Source organism: Hemitrygon akajei, chromosome 9, assembly GCF_048418815.1.
Source record: "Hemitrygon akajei chromosome 9, sHemAka1.3, whole genome shotgun sequence".
NCBI lineage: Eukaryota > Metazoa > Chordata > Chondrichthyes > Myliobatiformes > Dasyatidae > Hemitrygon > Hemitrygon akajei.
Genome location: NC_133132.1, coordinates 64,088,983 through 64,115,415, shown reverse-complemented (window position 1 = coordinate 64,115,415; position 26,433 = coordinate 64,088,983). Strand labels below are relative to the sequence as shown.

Genomic DNA, 26,433 nt, shown 5'->3' with positions numbered 1-26,433 from the left:
AGTGGAAGTTACCTACATGGACTTCAGCAAGAGCTTTGACAGGGTCCTGCATGGGAGGTAGATCAAGAATGCTCAGTCGCTGGTTATTCAAGATGAGGTATTAAATTGGATTAGACATTCACTTCGTGGGAGGAGCCAGAGGGTGGTCGTAGATGGTGGCCTTTCAGACTAGAGGCCAGTGACTAATGGTCTGCTGCAGGGATCAGTGCTGTTTGTTATCTGTATTAACCATCTGAATGATAATGTGGTAAATTGAATCAGCAAATTGCAGTTGACAACAAGATTGGGGGCATAGTGGGCAGTGAGGAAGACTATCTGGAAAATGGACTGAAAAATGGCGGATGGAATTTAACGCAGACAAGTGTAAGGTGTGGAACTTTGTGAGGACAAACCAGAGTTGGATTTACATGGTGCACTGTAGGGCACTTAGACGTACAGTAGAACAGAGGGATCTGGGATCCAGACAGACAGACAGACAGACATACTTTATTGATCCCGAAGGAAATTGGGTTTCTTTACAGCCGCACCAACCCCAAGAATAGTGAAGAAATACAGCAATATAAAATCATAAATAATTAAATAATAAGTTAATCATGCCAAGTGGCATACAGATCCGTAATTCCTTGAAAGTGGCATCATGGATAGATAGGATTGTAAAGAAAACTTTGACATATTGGCCTTCACAAATCAAAGTACTGAGTACAGGAGTTGGGATGTTATGTTGAAGTTGTATAAGAATTTGGAGAAGCCTAATTTGGAGTATTGTGTGCAGTTTTGGTCACCTACCTACAGGAAAGATGTCAATAAGATTGAAAGAGTGCAGAGAAAATTTACAATGATGTTGCCAGGACTTGAAGACCTGAGTTATAGGGAAAGGTTCAATAGGTTTGGACTTTGTTTCTGAGAGCATAGGAGAATGAGAGCAGATTTGATAGAGGCATATAAAACTATGAGGGGTTAGATATGGTAAATGCAAGCAGACTGTTTCCATTAAGAGCAGATGAGACAAGCACTAGGGGTTATTGGAGGTGAAAAGTTTGAGGAGAACATGAGCGAGGATTTCTTCACTCAGGGGTGGTGTGAGTGTGGAACAAGCTGCCAGCATAGTGGTGGATGCGGTTTCGATTTTAACATTTAAGAGAAGCTTGGATCGGTACATAGATTGAAGGGCTATGGTCCGGGTGTAGGTTGACGGGACTAAGCAGATTAATAGTTCGGTTTGGACTAGATATGCCCGTCCCTGTGCTGTAATGTTCTAAGACTTTATGACCTTATTTCTCTGATGCTTCAAAAATTTATCCACTGTGACTTAAATACTTTATAGCTGCCATATCTAGCCTTCACAAATCTGAGTAACTTTGAATCAAGTTTGTTATTCCTCTCCTATATGATGTGAAATTCATTATTCTGTGGCAACAGTACAGTGCAAAGGCATAAAATTACTATAAATAATAAATATTGCAATAAAGTAATAACAAGGTAATAACAATTCATGGTTTCATACACCATTCAGAAATCTGAACGGATGGAATGAAGCTGTTTCTGAATCGTTATGAGTTGTTTCTGAGGTTCCTGTATCTCTACCCCATTGGTCGTTAACAAGAAGAGGGCCTGTCCCACATACAGTAGTGAGATCCTGAGTGATGGATGAGTTTCATGAGGCTCCACCTCTTGAAGATGTCCTCGATGATGGGGAGGGCTGTGCCCATCACGGAGCTGGCTGAGTCTACAGTCCTCTGCAGTCTCTTGCAATCCTCTGCTTATAAAACTTCACTCCGACCACTTTTGGAGTATTGCCAGCAGTTCTGGTTGCCCTGATATAGGAAGGAGGCAGAGACTGTGGAGAAGAGGTTTACCAAGATTAAATGGTATGAGCTATAAGGAGAGGTTGAGCAAACTCATGTTGTTCTCCTTAAGGAATTGGAGGCTGAGGAGAGACCTGATAGTTCTTTTTTAAATGATGAGAGTCATAATTAGAACAAACAGTCAGAATCTTTTCCCTAGAGTACAAATGTCAGGCACCAGAGGACATGCTTTTAAGGTTAGAGGGGCAATTTTTTTGTACAGAGTGTGGTAGGTGCCTGGAATCAGTTTCCAGAGGTAGTAGTGGAAGCAGGCAGTTTGATGGAGTTTAAGAGGCTTGTGGATAAAGAGAAGATTATGAAGGAAATGGAGGAATATGAGTTATTCATAGTAGGAGGATATTTAGTGTAAATTGGCAACAACTTTGTAGGCCAAATGGCCTGTTCATTATTGTACTGGTGGATTTTAAGAAGCTTTTAGATACATGAATATTATGGGATTAGGATGATACACAGGAAGAGGACATTTGGTATAGATCAGCACCTCATGGTTGCATGGCCTTTCTAGAGCTATTCTGTTCTGTGTTCCATGTTAAAAGGCATCACATTCAAGCTCTCTCAAAACTTCAAAGTACACCTATTATCAAAGTATGTATATATTATACAACCTTGAGATTCATCCCCCTACACACAGCCACAAAACAAAGAAACTCAAAAGAACCCATAAAAAAAATACCATGACACATCCAATGTACAGAGAGGAAAACATGCAACCAATAAAAGTAAGCACAAAAGTGAGTCCATAGACATGAAAGCCCGTGCAGGCCACAACCTCAGTTCAGCACAGAGCCGAGTAAACATTGCGGGACAGCAAGCAGAACTGGCCCAAACCTCGCATCTTGACTTACCACCCAATTTTTCAATCAATTTGGCCCCATGATTAAATTATCCAAACATTGGATCATTCCTTTCACTAGGACCTGGGCCCCATTGCACCGATACGCTCTGGGCCTGGACTCTTCCGCCATGTTTCGGCCTGTACCTGACCTTTCCAAATCGGTCTGATGCTTAGGTTTATCAAACCTCACTCTTGGTCCAGGTGGATGGGCCTTGAATCTGCCTCATCTCCTCTCCGCCTTTGGTCTGCTCCTCTTGCCCAGACTTTGCCTTGAACATGCCTCGACTTCACCTCACACCTGCACACTTCGACCCTCAACTCAGCCTTAACTTTGCTCACCTGTCTATTGTTTTTGGTGATCGTTTGCCATAAACCTTACAAGAAAAAGTATTGTTTATAAAGTATTTAGTTGTATTCTTCACCAATGCCATCTTAAACTGCCATGCTGCTCAAGTTCAGTATCCACATACATTTGGAGTTGTGGGGAAAGAGCAGGAGCACATGACTATGTGGATTGTTTTCTCCAAGAGATGATAAGTTGTATTTTGTCTCAGTTTTAGCCAGTCAAAGAGCTCGCTCTTAGCCTGAAACCAGCCAAGAGATTTTTCTTTAGTTATAAAAATGTATGATGTCGGAGCAAGGGTACACCATCTGATCCTTTGAGTTTGCTGTCTTGTTCATCAAGATCATGACTGATCTACCGCAAAACAATATTCCTGGCCTTTCCCTAAATCCCTGATTTCTGTAATATCCAAGAATCTGTGTCCCCTCTAGCCCCTGGCGAAGTCTCGGAGGATTGGCAAGTAGCTAATGACGTTCCAATATTTAAAAAGGGAAATAGGGACATTATAGACCGTTGAGTCTCATGTCAATGGTAGGGAAATTACTGGAAAGGGATGCTGAAGGGTAGAATTTATGAGCAATTAGAAAACTATAGCATAAGCAGGGACAAGCAGAAAGGGCTTTGTTCGAAGCAAGTTGTGTCTTACTAATTTGATTTGGGCTTTTGGAGGAGGCAATGCAGATGTTTGATGAAGGTAGTGCTGTGGATGTTGTCTATGTGGAGTTTAATAAGATGTTTGATGAAGTTCCTCATGGGAGGCTCATCCAGGAGATAAAGATGCATGGGATCCATGGTAATTAACTCCTGCCCATAGAAGACAGAGCGTAGTGGTCAATGAGACTTATTCAGTTTGGAGGTCTGTGACTAGTGGTGTTCCACAAGGATCTGTGCTGGATCCACTGCTTATTATTACATATATAAATGACCTGGATAAAAGCATTGATGGGCTAGTAAATTTGCGGATGATATGAAGGTTGGTGGTGGTGTGGATGGTGCAGAAGACTGACAAAGGATATAGCAAGATGTAGACCAGCTGCAGATATGGGTGGAGAAAAGGCCAAAGTTTAACGGCCAAATGTGAAGTGTTGTACCTTGGGAGATCAAATATAAAGAGACAACGGCCTTAACAGTTTTTATGAGCCTAGAGGTCTTGGAGTCCAAGTTCATAGTTCCCTGAAAGTGGCTACACAGGTTGATAGAGTAGTAAAGAAGGTTTGTGGTATGCTTGCATTTATTAGTTGAGGAATTGAGTTCAAGAGCCAGGAAGTTAACTCCAGCTTTATTAAAACTTCAGTTAGGCTGCATCTAGAGTATTGAATTTGTTTCTGGTGGCCTCATTATAGGAAGGGTTTTGAGGCTTTGTAGAAGGTGCAGAAGAGGTTTACCAGGATGCTGCTTGGATTAGAGGCGTGTGCTGTAAGGAAAGGTTGAACAAACTTGGTTTGTTTTCTCTGGATTAGAAGAGGTTGAGGGGAGACCTGGTAGATATTTATAAGATTATGACCAGTGATCTTACATCAGTACTCTCTCATTCAGAAGGTAAAGATGCATGGGATCCATGGAGAACGAGCTGTTTGGATTTAGAGTTGGCTTGCCCATAAACTAGTTAAATGGATTCATTAGGCCGACTACTGTCTACTCTTAGTAAACACAAAGTGCACTGCAGATGCTGTGGTCAAATCAAGAGGTACAAAAAAGCTGGATGAACTCAGCAGGTCGGGCAGCATCCGTTGAAAGAAGCAGTCAACGTTTCGGGTCGAAACCCTTCGTCAGGACTAAAGAAGGAGGGGGCAGGGGCCCTATAAAGAAGGTGGGGAGAGGGTGGAAAACCAATCAGAGGAAAGATCAAGGGGTGGGGGAGGGGAAGCAGGGAGGGGATAGGCAGGAGAGGTGAAGAAGGAATCTAACGGGAAAGCACTATGGGTAGTAGAAGAAGACAGTCAAGAGCGGTGATAGGCAGCTAGAAGAGGAGACAGAGTAGAGGTGGGATGGGGAAGGGAGAGGGAGGGAATTACCGGAAGTTGGAGAATTCGATGTTCATACCAAGGGGCTGGAGACTACCCAGACGGTATATGAGATGTTGTTCCTCCAACCGAAGTTTGGCCTCATCATGGCAGTAGAGGAGGCCATGTATGGACATATCCGAATGGGAATGAGAGGGAGAGTTGAAGTGAGTGGCAACCGGGAGATCCTGTCTGTTGTGACGGACGGAGCATAGGTGCTTGACGAAGCGGTCCCCCAATCTGCGCCGGGTCTCGCTGATGTAGAGGAGGCTGCACCAGGAGCACCAGATATATTATATATTATATTACATATTCCAGCATATTATCCTCTGCAACTTCCACTACCTTCAACAGGACCCCACCACTAAGGACATTTTTCCCTCACTACCCCTCTCTGCTTTTTGCAGGGGTCGTTCCCTCCGCAACTGCTTGGTCCACACATCCCTCCCCTCAGATCTCCCAACTGGCACTTATCCCTGCAAGCGTAAGTGCTATACCTGTCCCAACACCTCATCTCTTACCACCATTCAGGGCCCCAAACAGTCCTTCCAGGTGAGGCAACACTTCACTTGTGAGTCTGTTGGGGTATTCTATTGCATCCGGTTCTCCCAGTGCAGCCTCCTCTACATCGGTGAGACCCGACACAGATTGGGGGACCGCTTCGTCGAGCACCTCCGCTCCATCCACCACAACAGACAGGATCTCCCGGTTGCCACTCACTTCAACTCTGCTTCACATTCCCATTCGGATATGTCCATATATGGCCTCCTCTACTGCCATGATGAGGCCAAACTTCGGTTGGAGGAACAACATCTCATATACCGTCTGGATAGTCTCCAGCCCCTTGGTATGAACATCGAATTCTCCAGCTTCCGGTAATTCCCTCCCTCTCCCTTCCCCAGCCCACCTCTACTCTGTCTCCTCTTCTAGCTGCCTATCACCTCTCATGACTCTGCCTTCTTCTACTACCCATAGTGCTTTTCCCTTACATTCCTTCTTCACCTCTCCTGCCTATCCCATCCCTGCTTCCCCTCCCCCACCCCTTGATCTTTCCTCTGATTGGTTTTCCACCCTACCCCCACCTTCTTTATAGGGCCCCTGCCTCCTCCTTCTTTAGTCCTGACGAAAGGTTTTGACCCGAAACATTGACTGCTTCTTTCAATGGATGCTGCCCGACCTGCTGAGTTCATCCAGCTTTTTTGTCTACTCTTAGACAGCCAGTATCTTTTTCCCAGGGTTGAAATGCCCAATACCAAAAGCATTTAAAGTGAGTTGAGTCAATTCAAAGGAAATATGTAGGGCAAGTTATTTTTACTCAGGGTGGTGGAAACAAATACAGTAGGGACATTGAAGAGGCTGTTGGGCACATGAATGTGCTGGAAATTGAAATATATGGACATTGTATAGGCAGGAGGGATTTGTTTAGTTGGGCATGTGATTACTAATTTAATTAGTTCAGCACAACATTGTGAACCAAAAGGCCTGTTCCTGAGCTATAATGTTCTATGTTCCATATTCTACCATTTTGAATATAATCCACAATGACTGTCCTAATCCTCCAGGGCAGAGAATTCCAAAGCTTCATCAGCCTCTAGGTTACAGCAGTCAGAATGGTATCTCTCCATGCAGTTTGATTTTGTGTGTATTGTTTCCGTGTTACAGATCGGAAATAACTTGGGCTGCATTTCTTCAGATAGAAGTTATTTTAGCAAGTGCAGTTGTACTTTTCCAGTAACCAGCTGAGCTCTAATTCAGCTTAATTGACTTATCAATTTTGAGACCCATTCCCATCTTTTTTAATAAATATTGTTTTAAATGGAACATTTTCGCATGGCGATGGGGGAATAATAGAGGATTCCAAATGAGATATTGACCTGATAATAAGGCATATTATGTTGCTATGTTGCAATTTTATTAATTTTTCACTATGGGAGGGAGGTGTAACTTGTTGGGGAGTTGGGTGTGAGAGAAAATATATTGATCTAATTTGTGTAAGGCTAAATGAAGCTGCTGTATTGATTCTCTCCTCCTATTGCTGATGGGTTGCTTTGCATGTTTGAATTGTTCCCAGGCTCCAGAGAGAAACATGACAGCGACTGTTTTCGCGGCTGAAGGTTTTATACCCTATGGTTAGCAGAATGTGAGAATTACTAAAGTGGAGCTCAAAAGCAAATATTGAGAGGTGTAAAGAATGCCGCAGCTGCTTTATCCACAGGAAGTGAAATCCAAACCTTCACTGATGTTGCTAATTGAAACCACAGTCATTATGTGAAATTATTTCTTAATTTCCAAGAAGTTTGGTAAGTGTGAAGAAACCACACGAGTGTGTGTGTGTGTGTATGTGTGTGTGTGTGGATTAACTATCTCTTTCCAGACCGCTATTTGCTGAATGCATCCCTGATGTCCTAAAGTAGTTAATTTAGTGAATGGGTTTATTTATTTGAGAGAGCCAGGTTGAAGATTATGTAGAAACCTGATTTTCCTGCTTTATTTTAATAATTATAAAGACTTTGGATTTCTCCTTGTACGGTATTTTGCCTGGGATAAGCCTGTGGTGGTGTTGCTAACGAGCCTGGTGCCTCTGCTTTATGTATTGTGATTTTATTTACTAGGGGTGACAGGGGCTGGGTGGGCTGGTGTATCAAAGCTCTTCAGTCTGCTGGGAGTCAGAATGTGCTGTCCTCGAGTTATGTTATAGAATGTAAAATTAAGAAGCTGCTCCGAAGCATATTTTCCTAGTATTTCTACATCAATTAACCATTTGTAGTAGCCTCCAGTCTCGACCCACTGAGGTTGCAACCATTGCAAACTGTTCTCAGTGTTCTGATTTTTTACAGTCAGTGAGGGCAGGGTAATAGGTGGCACAGACACCTCAGCGTCTACGAAGCTATAAGAAGAAATGGCTTGGAAATATTAAAGAAAGCTGACTGGGTCATAGGTTACCTTTCCTTTCCCATTAGGAAATGTCCACCTCTACTTGGCGGTGGTCCATAGTGACACAAATGGAGTTAGCACACAGCAGTTGAAAGCACAGGCATTCATTCTGTCAGCCAGCAGTGCAGTACGTAAGAGCCTTAAGCTTCGGCTCCTTGCCCTCAATGTGAAACTAAGGAGAGATACTTTTATGACTGTAGTTTTGTTGGAGGCTCTGTTCTGCTGCTTAAGTTGCACTTTCTTGTAGGTGAATGAAAGAAAATAAAATATCAAAATCAGTCAGATTTATTAGCTCTGACATATTACATAAAATTTGTTGTTTCTTGGCAACAGTATAATGCAAAGAAGTAAAATTACTATGAATTATTTTTAAAAGTGTAAAAAAAAGAATAATTAGGCAGTGTTCATGATCTACGAACTGTTCAGAAATCTGATAGCTGAAGGGAAAAAGCTTGTTTCGGAATCATTGGGTGTGGATCGTCAGGCTCCTGTCGCACCTTCCCAATGGTGGTTATGAGAACAAGATACGTTTTGAATGGTGAGCGATGGATGCCACCTTACTGAAGCATTGCCTGTTTGTGAACAGATTCAAAATCAGGTTTAATTTCTCTGGTATATGTTGTGAAATTTTTTATTTTTGCAGCAGCAGTACAATGCAATACAGGCAGTCCCCGGGTTACAAATGAGTTCCGTTTCTGAGTCCGTCTTTAAGTTGGATTTGTACATAAGTCGGAACAAGTACATCTGATATTATTTAGCATCAGTTAGTCAAACGTTTGTCTTAGTGTATAGTATATATTTTACCTTTCTATGCATATAAAACACTTAAGAAATGTATGTATTCCAATAATTAAACCACTGCGTTGCTTAGTAATAATTGTAGCTTTCATCGGGGCAGGGCCTTTCACATGCTCCATTATTCTCACTTTATCCTTTAAAATTGTTCCGATCGTTGACCGACTGTAGCCTAACGCTTTTCCAATGACCGTTGATGTTTAATCTCTTTCCAAACGCTTTACTGTTTCCACTTTATTTCCAATCGTGATCGCTTCCCGTCAATGGAACAGAAACACTGCGGGCGGCGGGTCACGAGTTGTGCCGGCTCCCGAGGTCCACTGGATCTTAAGGACCACCGTACTGAATTCCCCAGGTCCTAAACTCCACCACACTGAGACAGGTTAAATGGGACAAATGGGGGCTGTGCTCGGTTTGGGTATTTGATCCTCCTCAATATTCCGTGTGGGAATTTAAATTGTAGGTGGCAGTGTTTTTTTTTTAACGAGGTCAAGTTGGGAGCTTGACATCAACCCGGCACGCTTGGGATTGGTCTGACACTGGATCAAACTCGGGAACCTCCGTTCTCAAACATGGCGCTGATCTCACTGTGCAACCAGCCAACTGGAAGGGGGGATCAGGGTGAATCTTGCTAAGAAAAATTTAAGCCAAATACAAAGTTACACATTCAACACAGGGTCAACGGCAACAACTTAAAATGGCGGAAGGCATCGCGATCCGACTTAAAATGGCAGACAGTGTCGCAATCTGACTTAAAATGGCGGACGCCGTTCTCCTTCCTCGGTTCATAAGTACGAGTTGTTTGTAAGTCGGACGTTCGTAACTCAGGAACTACCTATACTTGATAAATAAAGAAAAAAACTGAATTTCAGTAAGAATATGTATGTACGTTAAGTAGTTAAATCAAGATAAGTAGTGCAAAAACAATTAGATGAGGGCATTCCCTGGGTGGTGGGGTCCTTAATGATGGACACTGCCTTCCTGAAGCACTGCTCCTTGAAGATGTCTTGGATTCTATGGAGGCTGGTATCCGTGATGGAGCTGACTAATTCTACAACTCTGTGTATCTTCTTTCGGTCCTGTGCAGACAGTGTTACAGCCAGTTAGAATATTCTCAACAGTATATCTGTTGAAGTTTTCCAGAGGGGTGAAGTAAAGGGCTGGGAAGTTGATTAGTGAAAGAGATAAAGGGCTGAGGAGGGGGAATCTGATAGGAGAGGTCAGAAAGCCATGGAAGAAAGGGAAAGGAGAGGAACACCAGAGGGAGGTGATGGGTAGGTAAGGTGCTGAGGTGAGAGGGGGGAATGTGGAATGGTGAAAGAGAGCGTGGGAGAAAGGGGCAATTACAGGAAGTTTGAGAAATCTATGTTCATTGCCATCAATTTGGAGGTTACCCCGATGGAATATAAGGTGTTGCTCCTCCAACCTGGATGTGGCCTTATCACAGCAGTAGAGGAGGCCGTGGTCTACATTTCGGGTGGAATTTGGAAGTGGGATTAAAATGGGTGGCCATTGGGAGATACTGTTTCGTCTGGCAGATGGAGCGTAGGTGCTCGGCGAAACAGTCTCGCAGTCTACGTCAAGTCTCGCCGATGTACAGGAGGCCACAGCGGGAGGACCGGATGCAGTAGATGACCCCAACAGTCTCACAGGTGAAGTGTTGCCTCACTTGGAAGGACTGTTTGGGGCCCTGAATGATAGTGAGGGGGACAGGTTGTTTGGTTTGCAAGGAAGATCAGTGGGGAAGGACGAATGGACAAAGGAGTCACCTGCGGAATGATTCCTGCAGAAAGCAGAAAGTAAGGGGGAGGGAAAGACGTGCTTGGTGGTGGAATCCTGTTGGGGATGGCGGAAGCTACGGAGAATTCTGTGCTGGGTGCAGAGGAAAACAGAGAATGCTGGAAGTGTGCAGCAGGTTAGACAACATCTGTGGACAGAGTAACAGTATACATTTCACATTTCTCTTTCCATAGATGATCCTGATCTTTTGGGCATGTTGTGTTTTAATTTAATATTTTGGAGGTTTTTTTAACCTGCCATCTATAGAAGTGCAAGACAAATTGTGGCTAAAGAACTGGTGCTGTGCTGTTTCTGTCTGTGTGCAGTATGGATCTCAGCTATACACACAACACAAATGTGTCGGGCAGTGACGAGCCCTCTCTTATGTTGTCCAGCAGTTCAATAATTGCCTGCATTTGTGTGAAGAGCCTAATGATGGAAGCATATCCGGGGATGCACCACAGAACTGAACTAAAATGCATGTAAGGCCAAAGCAACCGTCAAATAGTGTAGAAAATGCTTGGGTTTAAAGGAGAAATGTGTAAGAAAGGAATTTGACAGCAAATACCTAGACGGTTGAAGGCAAGGCCACCATTAGCATTGTGGAGCAGAGATCCCATCTGAGAACCAGCAAGCTAGTGCTATTGCCTCACAGTTCTAGGGTCTCTAGGTTCAATCCTGATCTCAGGTGCTTTCTGTGTGGAGCTTTGCACACTTTATCTGTGATCATGTGAGCTTCCTCAAAGAGATGCTGATGGGCTAGTTAACTTGTATAGTTTATCCCTTAGGTTCGTGCAAGATAAAATATGTTGACAGAAAACAATGATAGAGAGGGAATGAGCTGAAAGTGGTTGCTCCCAGGAGCAAGCATAAAATCAAAGGGCCAAATGGCCTCCTTTGTTAGAAGTATAAGGGAATGTAAGGGAGCTTGATGAGGTTGAGATCGAAGCAGGTTTAGTTCTCTAAACCTCCTGGCACTTAACCTTGTAAGCAGCACAAGTGCTACACCTGCCCTTACACTTCCTCCCTCACCATCATTCAGGGCCCCAGACAGTCCTTCCAGGTGAGGCGACACTTCACCTGTGAGTCGGCTGGTGTGGTATAATGCGTCCGGTGCTCCCGGTGTGGCCTTTTATATATTGGTGAGACCCGACACAGACTGGGAGACAGTTTCACTGAACACCTACGCTCGGTCCGCCAGAGAAAGCAGGATCTCCCAGTGGCCACACATTTTAATTCCAGGTCCCATTCCCATTCTGTTATGTCTATCCATGGCCTCCTCTACTGTCAAAATGAATCCAAACTCAGGTTGGAGGAACAGCACCTTATATACTGGCTTGGTAGCCTCCAACTTGATGGCATGAACATTGACTTCTCTAACTTCCGTTAATGCCCCTCCTTCCTTTCTTACCCCATCCCTGACATATTTAGTTGTTTGTTTTTTTTCTCTCTCTCTGCCCATCACTCTGCCTGTTCTCCATCTCCCTCTGGTGCTTCCCCCCCCCCCTCCCCTTTCTTCCGAGGCCTCCCGTCCCATGATCCTTTCCCTTCTCCAGCTCTGTATCCCTTTTGCTTCTTAGCTTCTCCAGCTCTTAGCTTCATCCCACCCCCTCTGGTCTTCTCCTATCTTTTTACATTTCCCCCTCCCCCCAACTACTTTCAAATCTCTTAGTATCTATCCTTTCAGTTAGTCCTGACGAAGGGTCTCGGCCTGAAATGTTGACAGTGCTTCTCCTTATAGATGCTGCCTGGCCTGCTGTGTTCCACCAGCATTTTGTGTGTGTTGTTTAGTTCTCAATTTGTTGTCCTCATAGTCTAATCCTCTCATCTCTGGAATCAACCTGGTGAACCTCCTCTGCACTGCCTCCAAAGCCAGTATATCCTTCCTCAGGCAAGGAGATCAGAACTGCATACAGTGCTCCAGGTGCAGCCTCACCAGTACCCTGTACAGTTGCAGCATGACCTCCCTGCTCTTAATTTCAGTCTCTCCAGCAGTGAAGGCCAACATCCCATTTGCCTTCTTGATAGCTTGCTGCAGCTGCAAACTAACCTTTTGTGATTCATGCACGAGCACTCCCAAGTCCCTCTGCTCAGTACCATGCTGTAATTTTTTACCATTTAAATAATAATCTGCTCTTCCATTTTTCCTTCCGAAGTGGATGACCTCACATCATTGTATTCCATCTGCCAGACTCTTGCCCAATCACTTAACCTACCTATATCTCTCTGCAGACTTGCCGTATCTTCAGCACAATTTTTCCACTCAATTTGCATTCATCAGCAATTTAGTATCATCTCTCCACATGGCTTTAGATCATTTGGGCAATACAGTCACCTATGTCAGGACCTTCACCTATTTCTAGGTGAGAGTAAGCATTTGGCACGGACTGGAAGGGCCAAGATGGCCTGTTTCCGTGCTGTAATTGTTATATGGTTATTTGATGCTGTTCATCGACTATAGCTCAGCATTTAATACCATCATTCCTATAATCCTGATTGAGAAGTTACAGAACCTGGGCCTCTGTACCTCCCTCTGCAATTAGATCCTTGACTTCCTAGCCGGAAGACCACAATCTGTGCGGATCAGTGATAACATCTCCTCCTCGCTGAGATAAACACTGGTACACCTCAGGGGTGTATGCTTAGCCCACTGCTCTACTCTCTGTATACACATGACTGTGTGGCTAGGCATAGCTTAAATACCATCTATAAATTTGCTGACGATACAACCATTGGTGGTAGAATCTCAGGGGGTGATGAGAGGGCGTACAGGAGTGAGATATGCCAACTAGTGGAATGGTGCCGCGCACAACATCAGTAAGATGAATTGTGGACTTCAGGAAGGGTAAGATGAAGGAATACATACCAATCCTCAAAGAGGGATCAGAAGTGGACAGAGTGAGCGGCTTCAAGTTCCTGGGTGTCAAGATCTCTGAGGATCTAACCTGGTCCCAACATATCGATGTAGTCATAAAGAAGGCAAGACAGCAGCCATACTTTATTAGAAGCTTGAAGAGATTTGGCATGTCAACAAAAACACTCAAAAACTTCTCTAATTGTACGGTGGAGAGCATTCTGACAGGCTGCATCACTGTCTGGTATGGAGGGGAGGAGCTACTGCACAGGACTGAAAGAAGCTGCAGAGGGTTGCAGATTTAATCATCTCCATCTTGGGTACCAGCCTACAAAGTACCCAGGACATCTTCAGGGAGCGGTGTCTCAGAAAGGCAGCGTCCATTATTAAGGACCTCCAGCACCCAGGGCATGCCCTTTTCTCACTGTTACCGTCAGGCAGGAGGTACAGAAGCCTGAAGGCACACACTCAGCAATTCAGGAACAGCTTCTTCCCCTCTGCCATCCGATTCCTGAATGGACATTGAACCCTTGGACACTACCTCACTTTTTTAATATACCGGTATATTATTTCTGCTTTTTGTACAATTTTTAGTCTATTCAATGTGTATATATATATATATTGTAATTTATTTATTATTGTTATTATTTTGTCTTTTTTCTTCTAAATTATGTATTGCATTGAACTGCTGCTGCTAAGTTAACGACACATGCCAATGATAATAAACCTGATTCTGATTCTGATTCTGAAACTTAGATACACTACTTGGTCCCCTCTTCCGGATTGTTAACATGTATCATGAACAATTACAGACCCAGCACCGACCCCTGCGGGTCACTGCTCACCACTGATTGCCAACTAGAGTTACACCTGTTTATCCCAACCCTCTGCTTTCTATTAGTTAACCAATCGTCTGTCCAAGCTAATATATCGCACTCAACTCTATGCATCCTTTTCTTATGGTTAAGTCTTTTATGTGGTACCTTATCAAACGCTTTCTGGAAATCCAAGTAAATAACGTCCATCTGTTCCCCTCTATCTACTGCACTCGTTATATCCCCAAAGAATTCCAGTAAGTTTGTCAATCAGGACCTGACTTTGCTGAATCCATGCTGTGTCTGCCTGATGGATCCATTTCTTTTCAGATATCTCGCTATTTCTTCTTTAATGATAGCTTCAGATGTTAATTACAGATGTTAGACTAACTGGCCTATAGTTACTTGCCTTCTGCCTACATCCATTTGCCAACTTCCAATCCGCCAGGACCTGCCCAAAGTCCAGAGAATTTTGGTAGATTATCACCAAAGCCGCTACCATAACTTGTGTACTGTGATGATAGTGGTTTTCTGAGGGCAGGCGGGACCCACAGCATGAAGCAGGGAGAGGTTAATAACATCTGCAAATACCCCACCCAGCTGATCCGTACAGGATCCAAGGATATGGCCAGGGACACAATCCAGTCAGTGCTTTCCATGGGATCACTCTCTGGAAGACTGTTCTTACATCTGTGGTGACTGTATGTTCAGGTGCACTGGAGACTGTTGGGTGGCTGGTGACATACATTATTTCAGTGCAGGCATACAGTACATTGAGCTCATTGGAAAGGATTGTGCTCTTAGTGCCAATGTTGCCCCTATTAATTTTGTGACCCATTATATAAAGCCCTCACACAGCTACGCGATTTTGGACTGGCTTTGTCTCTTTGCATCTCTGATAGCTTTTTGGAGGTCATTCCTTGATTTCTCTTTTTAAGAAATATGCAGATAAAGTCCATGGTGGTAGTGATTAAACTGGCAGCTAATTTCATTTACCCATGTTAGACCTTTTATCCAAGTATCTGACCAAATGCATTTTAGGTGTTATGAAAGCTCATTCCAAATATTCACCATGCTCTCCGTGGCAATACCCTTCAGGACTTCCACCATTGAAGTATGCCATAAAGCACTAATGTAAATGTGGCAGCTGATTTTTCCATGACTTGTGGGGATGCACTGTGCACAAATGAGTTGGATATCTGGTTCAGTGGTTTGGTCTGTATGGTGAATATGAGCACAGAGGACAACTTCTGAACGTACCTCAAGAATTTTTCAGAAATATAGGTGATGCCTCAGTTAGTGACCCCTTCATAAGGCAATGCTTACTTTTATGCAGCACTCCCTTAGCACTGCATTGGAATGGTGTTCTGGAGTGGGATTTGAAGCCACAATCTGGAGGGATATCACTAAGCTGCTACAAACATTCTAGTATTTATCAACTCTTTTACTTTGTGTTCCTATTCAGCTGTGAATAAATATGTTTTGTGATTGTGGAAAGAGAAGTAGGGTTAATATTTTAGTCTGAAGACCTAACATGGAGATTGTGAGGAGAAAAAGATTTAAGTTGAAAAGAAGTGAGGGGAGGATTGCATAAAACAGATGGAATATTCATTGTAAGGTAAGGCTAGACTTACCGAGAAGATTTCCAGAGATGCCTGATTAATAGTTTATTGAGAACAATTAAAGAGTAAACACCATCTTCATGCTGTGAGATTCAGGTTACTCTCTGCAATGTGAGCCTGCGTTTATTCAAGGATGCAGGTTTTGCAGAGAGGTAAATTCTCTTTATAATGCACCTCAGGCTGATCATAGAAATTGATCATTTTTTTGCATCAGTGCACAGTGGGCAAAGAGATTGGGTAGAATCAAATAACTTATTACTGACTTATTTGATATGAAAATTGTTAATTTGCGCAGCAGTATAGTGTAAAGACGGACATTACTATAAATTACAAAATAAATAAATAGTGCAAAAAAATAGTGCTCATGGAATTATCAAAAAATTGATAGCACAGGAGAAGAAGCTGTTCCTAAATCATTGAGTTTGGGTCTTCAGACCCCTATACTTTCAATCTGATGGTAGTGACAAGAAGAGGGTACTTAGTAGTGGAAGCTGCCTTCTTGAGGCTCCACCTCTTGAAGATATTCTCAGTCATGGACGGAATTGTGCCTGTGATGGACGGAATTGTGCCTGTGATGGAGCTGGCTGAGCCTAAATCATCTGCAGTCTTTTGGAAAGTTAATACTATTGTAAAAATGGTCTTTTAACATTTGAGCAGTTTTATTACAGTGGTGGTGTTTCATTCAGGATTCGTGTGTGAACTGCAACTTGTAAAACTTTATGCCACAGGAAGATAGAAATTTCTGCAGTTAATTTGACAGTCATAAGTTTTATAAAGGCCCTAATTTTTAAAATATTCCTAATTTTAATGCAGTATAACTTGCCTATACACCCCAGTAAGTAGTTAACACTTCAACATCATGCATCTTGGTATTGTTATGTCTTTCATCTGGATACGAACTGGATGCAAATCATTTTAAGTAAACTGGTCTTGCACTGCAGAACAGTCATAGTTTTTTTCAGAGTACTGTAGTTAGTGATTTTCATGCTACAAGTTTTACAGTAAAAAAAAGTAGTGGAAACGTGAGTGCAGTTTTTTGATTCAGAGCCACCTGCACTTAACTTGCAGTTTAGGTTTTTGAAAATAAAAGAAAAATCATCTGTATATCTATGCCATATGCAGTAGAAGAAATACAAGGAAGCTTGGTGCTCTTAAACCTTGTACACGGTAGTGATGTCAAAAATTCCATTTTGATCTGCTGTGTGGAGGCTGTCATTTAGTAGATGGATGTTGAACACAAGAGATAACAGGGTTAAACTCAAGCAGATCATGGGCAATGTTTTATTGCCTATAATCCTTAATATTCATGCCGTCCAAAATCTATCTCAGCCTCGATTATGTTCAGTTATTCAGCACAGCTCCAGTGCACTCTGGGTTGAGATTTCCAGTGATACACAGCGTATCAAAAAAAAAGATTCTCTTTATCTTCAAATTAATTGCTTATTATGAAACTAGATTTTGCTCATTTGTTGCCAATCTCTAGTTACCTGGAGACGATGACGAGCTGCCTTCCCAGTGGTGAAGGTGTTCCCACATTACTATTGCGTAGAGAGTTCCAGGGTTTAGGCCAGTTGATGGAGCAGAGTTGGGGTAGTTGAGTGGGAAAAGGAAAACGCAAGTTGGGCTAATGTGAGGAATCCTCAGGACATGGGAATCCTGTGCACCAGCTGCTCATTTGTTGAGGCATTGTCTGAGTAGTCTGTGATATATTTTGTAGATGGTACATGCTTCAGCCACTGTTCACTGCTGTTAGAAAGAATATTGGGTGTGTTTAAGGTAGAAATTGAAAGGTTACCGATGGATGTAAGGGTTAAGGATTATGGGGCAGGATAATGGTGTTGGAAAAAAATGAGCTCTGTCTGAATGGTAGAGCAGCTTCGATGGGCTGAATGCCCTAAGGCTGCTCCTATATATTATAGTCTAAATGTTTAGGATGCCTAATGAGGTGCCAGTCAAGAAGGTACGAGGTCTGCTTCTTAAGAAACTGGGGGCTATTCCAGCACACTCCAGACTTGTGCCTTGCAGATGGTGAGATGGGATACCAAGAAGTGAATTATCTTTGAACTGACCTTGTAGCCGCAGTATTTGTGTGGCTGGTATAGTTATGTTTCTGGTCACTGATGACCCCCTCCCTCAGAATGCTGATAATATAATTGGTTATGGTATACTATCTCTTTTTAGCCATATTCTGATGAATAAGCTAGATTCTTTTTTTTATGTAATTTAATTTTTTATTGAAGTTCATCAAATAAACATTTCCATAAGATGTATTTCAGACATTGTACATATATATTGTTACGTAACCTCGTAACCAGGTAACTTACCAGCAAAGATAGCGGGATCAGCTGAGTCGGATGCTACTAATTTCAAACGTTTTATTCAAAAAGGGGCACAAACGTATGGTTAATACAAAACATTCAAAACACAAGCTCGATCGTCGTCTAGGGGTAATGTAGATTTTATATCGTTCGCTGGATATCTAAAGGTCTTTTAGATCACAGCAGTTTCACTTAGTTGCCGGCGGAACGGTCGCGTTGGTGCACTTTTGTTAGAAAGACAGAGAGAGGGATTTAAGAGTTTACCCGATCGGGTTTCCAACCTGGAGTAGTTCAGTTTGTCGGAGCCTCGTTGGGGAATGAACACTCATCGGTGGCCTTCCCCTGTAGCTAGGCCGTCTTCCGTGGTGAAGTCGCCAATCCCAGGCAAGGGAAGGACGCACATGACCCCACCACCGGCTGTAGCTATTAAAACGCTGTCGCAGGATTTCTAGCGTTTCTCCTTCGTGTGTTTCCTTGGTGCGTCTGAGGGTTGTCCCCCCCTCAGACCCTCCTTTATACTTCTTCACGGGATCGCAGGTGTCAATCAGGTTGCAGGTGATGCGATCTCTCTCTCAACCAGCCCACTTTGCCCGAGGGCTTTTCACGTGGTCTCCATGAGACAATAGTCAATGTCGCCTTTATTCTGCTTCTCGGGAGAACGTGATCTTCCGCACGTCTCCCTCTCTCTCTCTCTCTCCCATTTCCTGTGTCTATTCAGCACGTCTCTCCCCCTCTTGGGTCAGTTGACCCCCCCTTGACTAGGGCTCTTGCGATTCTCACAAAGGAGGGGGCCGAGGTCATAACAATATCATATAATCATATATATCACAAAATCTCCACAAAGTATTTATCTGGGGTATACATTTATAGAAAAGAGTGGAAAGAAAAAACAAGCAAAAGGAAAGAACTATGTACAAGTAGGGAGTGATCTTTTTTTTTACAACAGATTCATTGATTTGTGAGAATAAAATCAGGCCAATGAGGCATTATATAGTTAAACCATTTTTCCCAGTATGAATCAAATTGTTCCAGCTTATGATTAACTGATGCTGTTATCTTCTTGATTTTGTAAATGTCCATTGTAATTTCCATCCATGTATTTAAAGTTGGGCTCTCCTGTGATAACCATTTCCTAGTAAGAGTCTTTTTACCAGTCTCCAACAGTATATTCATTAAATATTTATCTCTTTTCAACCATTCTTGAGGTATATATCCAAAATATATAGTCTTACTCTCCAAGTGTATTTCACATTTAAAGATGTCTTGTAGGGCACTGTGTATCCCCCTCCAACAGTTTTTGATAACAGGGTAGTCCCAAAAAATATGATAATGATTTCCACAATTTCTCCAGCAAACAGGGAGGTTACCATCATAATGGGATTTCTGAGAGGATGTAATAAAATATCTTATCAAGATTTTTAAATCCAAACTCCCTCCATTTCTGTGAACTGGTACACTTCCATTGATATCTCCATATTGTTGTCCATTCTTCCTCAGATATAATTATCCCTCCTTCCTTCTTCCATTTTGTTTTAATGTATGAAGTCGAATGTGTTTTAAGATTTGACAACCCCTTATACATGATTGAAATGATTCTACTACCATTATCTGAATTATATGCTTTTCTAAAGAGCTCTATCAAGCATGTATTTGGCTTGGTTACATTTTTAAGCGTCTTATTAGCATATTGTCACATCTGTAAATATCAATAAAAATCTTGTTTTTCTAATAAGTGCTTCTCTTTAAGCATTTCAAAACTGAACAGTGTTCCTTCTTTCATTATGTTCCAAAGAACTGTTAGCTGTCCAGTCCTTAAATCTAGCATCTAATTTATTTGGTGTAAAATCAGAGTCATATGCACACCATTTAAGAATTGCAATATCTCCCTCTAGATTATATTCTTTTATAGTAGTTTTCCATATTTTAAGAGTCAATTTCACCCATGGGTTATCAATAGTATTTATGTACCTTTGCAAGTTGTTATCAGCCAAAATTGCTTGTATGGGGATGGGAAGTACCCGCTCCTCAATGTTTTTCCATTGAGCGTCATATGATGGGTTGCACCAACATATCACAGCTCTCAACTGTGCTGCAAAATAATAATCTCTAAGAGAAGGCAAGCCCCATCCCCCCTTTTCCTTTGCTAATTGCAAAGTTTTGAGACGAACCAAATATACCTTGATACCATCTTGTTCCATTCATTGAATTGATTTTGATTAATCTCTATCGGTAGGGTCTGAAAGAGATATAACAGTCTGGGCAGTATATTCATTTTAATAGACTCAGTTCTTGAACTGAGACTGAAAAAAGGGATCAGGCTCCATCTTGCCACATCTTCCTTAATTTTTTTTATCTAAAGGCTGATAATTACATTCTGATAATTTTGCCAAATCTTTTGGCATAATGATGCCCAAATATTTGAAAGACTCTGTGTGCCATGCCCAGGGGTATCGACTTTCAATTTCTCTTGGTAGGCGATAGTAATATGAAAGTAATTGGGTTTTATCTATGTTGATCTTGTATCCTGATAATTGACCATATTGTTCAAAGGATTGCATCAATTTAGGTAAAGAGTATGTTGGTTGCCCTAGATAGATCAAAATGTCATCCGCATAACAAGCCAATTTATGCTTTGTCCCTTTAATAATAATTCCCCTGATATCTTCATTTTATTTGATGTATTGAGCTAATGGTTCCAGATATAACGCGAAGAGTAGCGGTGACCATGCAGAACCCTGTCTCGTGCCCCTTTCTAGGGTAAGACTATTTGATAAATATCCATTGATTTTAATCCTTGCAGTAGGATTGTCATATAGTGTCTGTATAGCTTTAATAATTGTGTCTTGGAAACCAAATCTATGTAAAACTCTGTAAAGAAAATTCCAATTAACTGAATCAAATGCTTTTTCAGCGTCCATGCTTATCACTATTGCTTCGATTTTATTTTTTTGTATATGATCCATAATGTGAAGTGTCCTTCATATATTGTCTTGAGTCTGGCATTGTCGTATAAAACCTGTCTGATCATTACGTATCAGTATGGGTAGAAACTCCTCTAATCGTTTGGCCATGATGGAGGTAAATAACCTATAATCTACATTAAGAACGGATATTGGTCTAAATGACCTGCATTCCATTTTATCCTTGCCTTCTTTCGGTATAGCTGAGATTATCGCTTCCTTCCAACTGGGTGGTATTTGTGCCTTTTTTAGAGCCCAGTTCAGTGTGGGGAGTAAAACAGGAATTAACTCATTTTTAAATTCTTTGTACCAGTCTGTCATATACCCATCTGATCCTGGTGAGTTGCTTAATTTAAGCCTACTAATTGCAGCTTTTAATTCAACTTCAGTTATGTCAGCAGTCATCCTTCTATTTTGTTCTTCGCTTAAAGTGGGTAACTCTAGAGAATTCAAAAAGGTGTCAGTTTGGGTTATGCTTCCCCCTGGAACTTTGGAATACAGAGTTTTGTAAAACACTTCAAAAGCTTCTTGAATTTCACTTAGCTTATTTTTTATCATTTTCGTTCTTGGGTCCCTAATTCTGTGAATTGTATTTTCTGCTATCTTTTTTTTTTCCAGTTTCCACGCCAGTATTTTCATAGATTTCGATCCACTTTCATAATGTCTCTGTTTCAGAAACATTAAGTTTTTCCTGATTTCTTGCATAGCCAAATTATTTATTTCATTCCTAATTCTTTTAATTTCCCCTAATGTATCCTGTGCCAAATTCAATTTGTGTTTTTTTTCTAGTTCCCTCAGCCTATTTTGTAATTCCTCTATAATGTTTTATTCCTTATTTTTTTCTTATATGAAGGTGTCGCTATAATTTTCCCTCTTAAGACCGTCTTCAGAGTATTTCATAAAATGGGAGGTGAAACCTCTCCATTATCATTAAATGCTAAGTAGAGACCAATTTCTTTTTTAATTTGTTCCTTAAAGTACGGATCATTGAGTAGACTTGAATTTAGTTTCCAAATAGTATTCTTTGGTTGTAGGTCAAAATCAACAGATAAATATATAGGTGCATGGTCATTTACATCTATTGTCCCAATTCCACAGGTGTTTATTTTGTCCTTGTCTTTTCCAAATGTTTGAAATAGTCTATTCTTGTATATACAGAATGTGGAGCAGAATAATGAGTGTAATCCCTTCTGTCAGGGAAAAGGTCTCTCCATATATCAATTAAACCAACATCCTCAAGAAGTGTATTAACTTTCTTATGTAAAGATTTTGTTTCATAGGTTTTTCTATTGGAAGAGTCTAAGTTTGGTTGTAATTGTAAATTTAAGTCTCCCCCACATATCAGGAGACTTTCTGTTTCCGTTACCATAATATCAGTAATTTTCTGAAAAAAAACAATATCACTTCCCGGGGGTGCGTATATATTCAATAGAGTAACTGAATTGCAGTCTATATTCCCCCTTACCAGAATATATCTCCCTTCTTTATCTCCCATTTCGAATATTTTTTCAAAATTTAGCTTAATTGAGATAAGAATAGCAACTCCTCTCCTATGTCCTGATTTATATGAGGAGAAAAACCGATTAGTGAAGCCCATTCTCTTTAGTTTTTTATGCTCATTATCACTTAAATGAGTTTCCTGTAAATATACTACATGGGCTTGTTCTTTTTTCATTTTGGATAAAATTCTCTTATGTTTGATTGGATTTAATAGCCCATTTACATTAAAAGAAATTAATTTTACCTTGTCCTTAGCCATCTGTATTTATCTGTCAATGTATCATTGAAATTAGAATAAAACTTAATCGATCTACTCCCTGAACAAATAAGAACCAAGAAACTCGAATAACAAAAATGGCAACGAATGTGTGATTCCAAGGCTGAGGTCTCTAGTAAATGACCCTGCGTTGAGCTAGAGGAAATGTCTAGCTGTGGGGGATAACCCCTCCTATTTGTGAGTTGAGGGCCCCCATTGCAGTATTCATAAAAGTCAGTGAACAAATCCATTACACAGAAAAGATTTCCCTGTGTACTCCTCCTATGTATATATATGCATACACACATACACACACACACACACACACATATATATATACATACACACACACACACACACACATATATATATATATACACACACACACATTACACACATACACATATATGCACACACACACACACACACACACACATATATATATATGTATATTCTCATTTTGGTGGGGAAAAAGGAGTAAGTGAGTGAATAAAGAATAACAACTAAGTAATATAAAATCCGCATTATAATAAGTATTTCTCGAGATAGGTATATCACAGTGTACTTTTGCTTCTGTTTAGCTTCTCAACATTTTTAAAGTTAGCCAAACCTTATGGCTCTTTTGAAGGGGGTGAGGACTGTCTTTGGGAAACTCCCGGTCTCTTCCTGATATGTTTCTTTCGGCCTCCTCCCATCTCCTGCCTTCTTGTTTCTCACACTATTTCCCAAGCCGAGCAGGATAATTCCTCAGCCAGGCTTTCTTTCGTTTTGTTCATGCTGACGGGCAACCCTCTGGCCTTCATGTCTGTAGTCGCCCCTTCCACTGTCTGGTACAACTGAGTCCCGTTGTCATAAAACACTCGAAGTTTAGCAGGGTACGGAGTTTGAAATCTAATCTTATTTTGCTTTAGTACTCGCTTTACTTCAGAGTATTCTTTGCATTTCTGGAGGACCGCGGGGGGGGGGGGGTAATCTTGGTCGAAATATATTAATTTATCGTCGTTAAACACTCTCTTCTTACTCCAGGCCCTTCGTAGAATCTTTGCCTTGGTGCTGTACCAAAGGAATTTAATTATAATTGAGCGTCGCTTTCTATCCTGGGTAGATTTCGGGACTAATGCGCGGTGAGTTCTCTCAATTTCCAGCTCCATAGCCGGGGGAAGATCCAGCGTGTCCCGCAGTAACTTTCCAACAAACTCCGTCATAGATGGGCCCTCCGCTCCTTCAGGAACGTTGTAGATTCTGATATTTTCCGCCGTGATCTTCCCTCCAGGTCAAGCAGTTTACCTTCTTGGTGATGTATTATTTTTATTGTCTTGCTCAGTATCCGTTCCACGTTTTGAACGCGATCTTCCGCCTTCTCAATGCGAGTCTCTGCCACCGCTATTTTTTGATTAACGCTGGCGAGCTCTGCCTTAATATCACGGAGCTGCTGCTTTATATCTTTCTGGACTTCCATTATTTCTTTCAGGATTTCGAAGACATTCACCGCTTCGACTGAACGAGGCCCAGCAGCCGCCTCGCTCGCACGCAGTCAGGTCGGAGAGCCGCTCACTGCACTCCTCTTGGACGCAGGCTCCGCAGTGTCGCTTTTTTCATTTCCATTTCTTCTCCCCATCATTGCCCCTCTTTTCAGTTCAAATATTTTTTGAAAAATATTATATTTGACAGTTTAATGGGGCTTAATACGCGTTTTTCCGGAGGAGCTTGTGACTTAAGCTGCCATTCTCGACGATGACGTCACCGGAAACAGTCAAGAATAAGCTAGATTCTGAGGAAAGGTCATTGTACTGTTTCTCTCTCGACAGATGCTACCTGAGTTCTAGCATATCTGCAGCATTTTGGATAGGCTAGGTTTGTTTTCTTTGAACACAAGGGGCTCGGGACATTTAAATGAGGTGTATAAAATTGTGAAGCATAAGTACGTTAAATAGGAAGCAGCAATTTCCCTTACCAGAGGGATCAAAAACATGGGAAAATAAGACTTAAAATAATTGGTAGAAAGGTTAGAGGGGAGCTGAGGAATTTTTTTTTTACCAAAGGCTAGTGAGGTCTGGAGCTTATTACCCAAAAGGGTGGTGGAAGAAGAAACCCCTGCCATATTTGGCTAGTATCTGAGGAACTGTATCTTGCAGGGCTGTGGATCTGCTGCTGGAAGCTGGGGCGAAGCTGGTGAGCCTTTCTTCACTGGCAAAGGCTTGGGGAAATGCCTTCTTATATCATCAGTTTATTCATGACTTTCTGATTCTTCATTTGATTGTCCCAGAACAAATTAAAAATTATCCCTTGGGCCAAGGTTTGGATAATCTACCATAATATCTTTTTACATGGTGTGATGCCAAATTTTATTGATAACCTCCTAAGAGTCACACTGGAATATTTAACGATGTTAACGATGCTGTAAATGCAAGTTTTGCTGTGTTTATTCATTACTGGAAACATTTATGTGATATTACCAGTGAATAGAACCTTTTAATGCTGAGCAAGAACAATTAATTCTTAAATAAAACTCAAGTGCAGTATTAATATCCATGTGATGAAGCTCTCCAAGTCAGCACAATTTCTTCAGTATTCACAAGAAAGGTTTCTTTATTCATCAGGGCATAGAATGCTACAGAACTTCAGCTGGTATGTGGGATAGGTATTTCTTTGGTGAACTGAAATACCCATTTTTGAGTGCTTTGGCTCTGATTTCATTGGTCCAGATAGCCAAAGTTTAACTGCAGGGAGGGAAGGGATCTATGTTTAATCCTCTATAGAATAATATATCTGCAGATCTGGTACTGTACATGGATGATGTAGAGCCTCAGGAGAGGAGAAGTAAGAAATCTATTGTTAGAGACCTGGGAAGGGAGAGGAACGACAATCATGTGGGGCTTCTGAGGAAATTGAGGTGTTTCTCCATAAAGCAAACAAAGTCGAGAGGCATTCAAATATTAGTGTTTTGATGTGCTGGATAGGGTGATTCCCCCCTCCCCATTATCACGAGGCTGGTAAGCAGATGTTGATCCAGATGATGAGGAAATATCCAAAAGGTGGGCTGAAAGTGTGAAGGGAATGCAGTATATTTGATAATTTAAAAAATTATTTAAAATTTAAATATTCAACGGGGAGAATTTGGGGAATTCAACGGGAATTCAACGGGAATTCAACGGGGGAACGCAATAATATAGGAAATAGAAGTAGGAGGCAATTCAGCCAATCATGCTTTACTGTTCAGGAAGGTCACAGCTGATCTTTTAACCCAGATTTTAACCCAATTCTAATGCCATGTTGCTTGATTCCCAATTCAACTAAAAATGTCTGGTCTCAGTCAGCACCAACTTTCACAGTCTTCATGGGCAGAGATTTCCTAACACTCACATATACTCTTTTCCATCATAAATAGCTGGTCTCTTGTTTTGAAATTATGACCCCAGGTTGTGTACTTCCTGCACCTTCCCTGCATCTGTCCTGTCATACCCCATACTAACATTGTATGCTTCGAAAGCAAAGGTCACTCACACAACAATCCATTGTCCTAGGAATCAGTCTAGTGAACCTTCACTGCATTC

General features: G+C 41.6%; 1 protein-coding gene across 14 annotated transcripts in view; it reads left to right on the top strand.

Moving 5' to 3' along the window:
• The window catches only part of disp1 (dispatched homolog 1 (Drosophila)), a 513,892-nt gene that overhangs the window by 269,463 nt on the left and 217,996 nt on the right, over positions 1–26,433 (top strand). The window contains exon 1 of one of the 14 annotated variants that reach the window (XM_073056156.1): positions 7,206–7,346. The exons of 12 other annotated variants lie outside the window; for them this stretch is intronic. The gene's annotated coding sequence lies outside the window, so the exon portion shown is untranslated. Of the gene's footprint in view, positions 1–7,205; positions 7,347–26,433 lie in introns of those variants that run through there. One more of the 14 variants, XM_073056154.1, reaches the window with a different exon arrangement.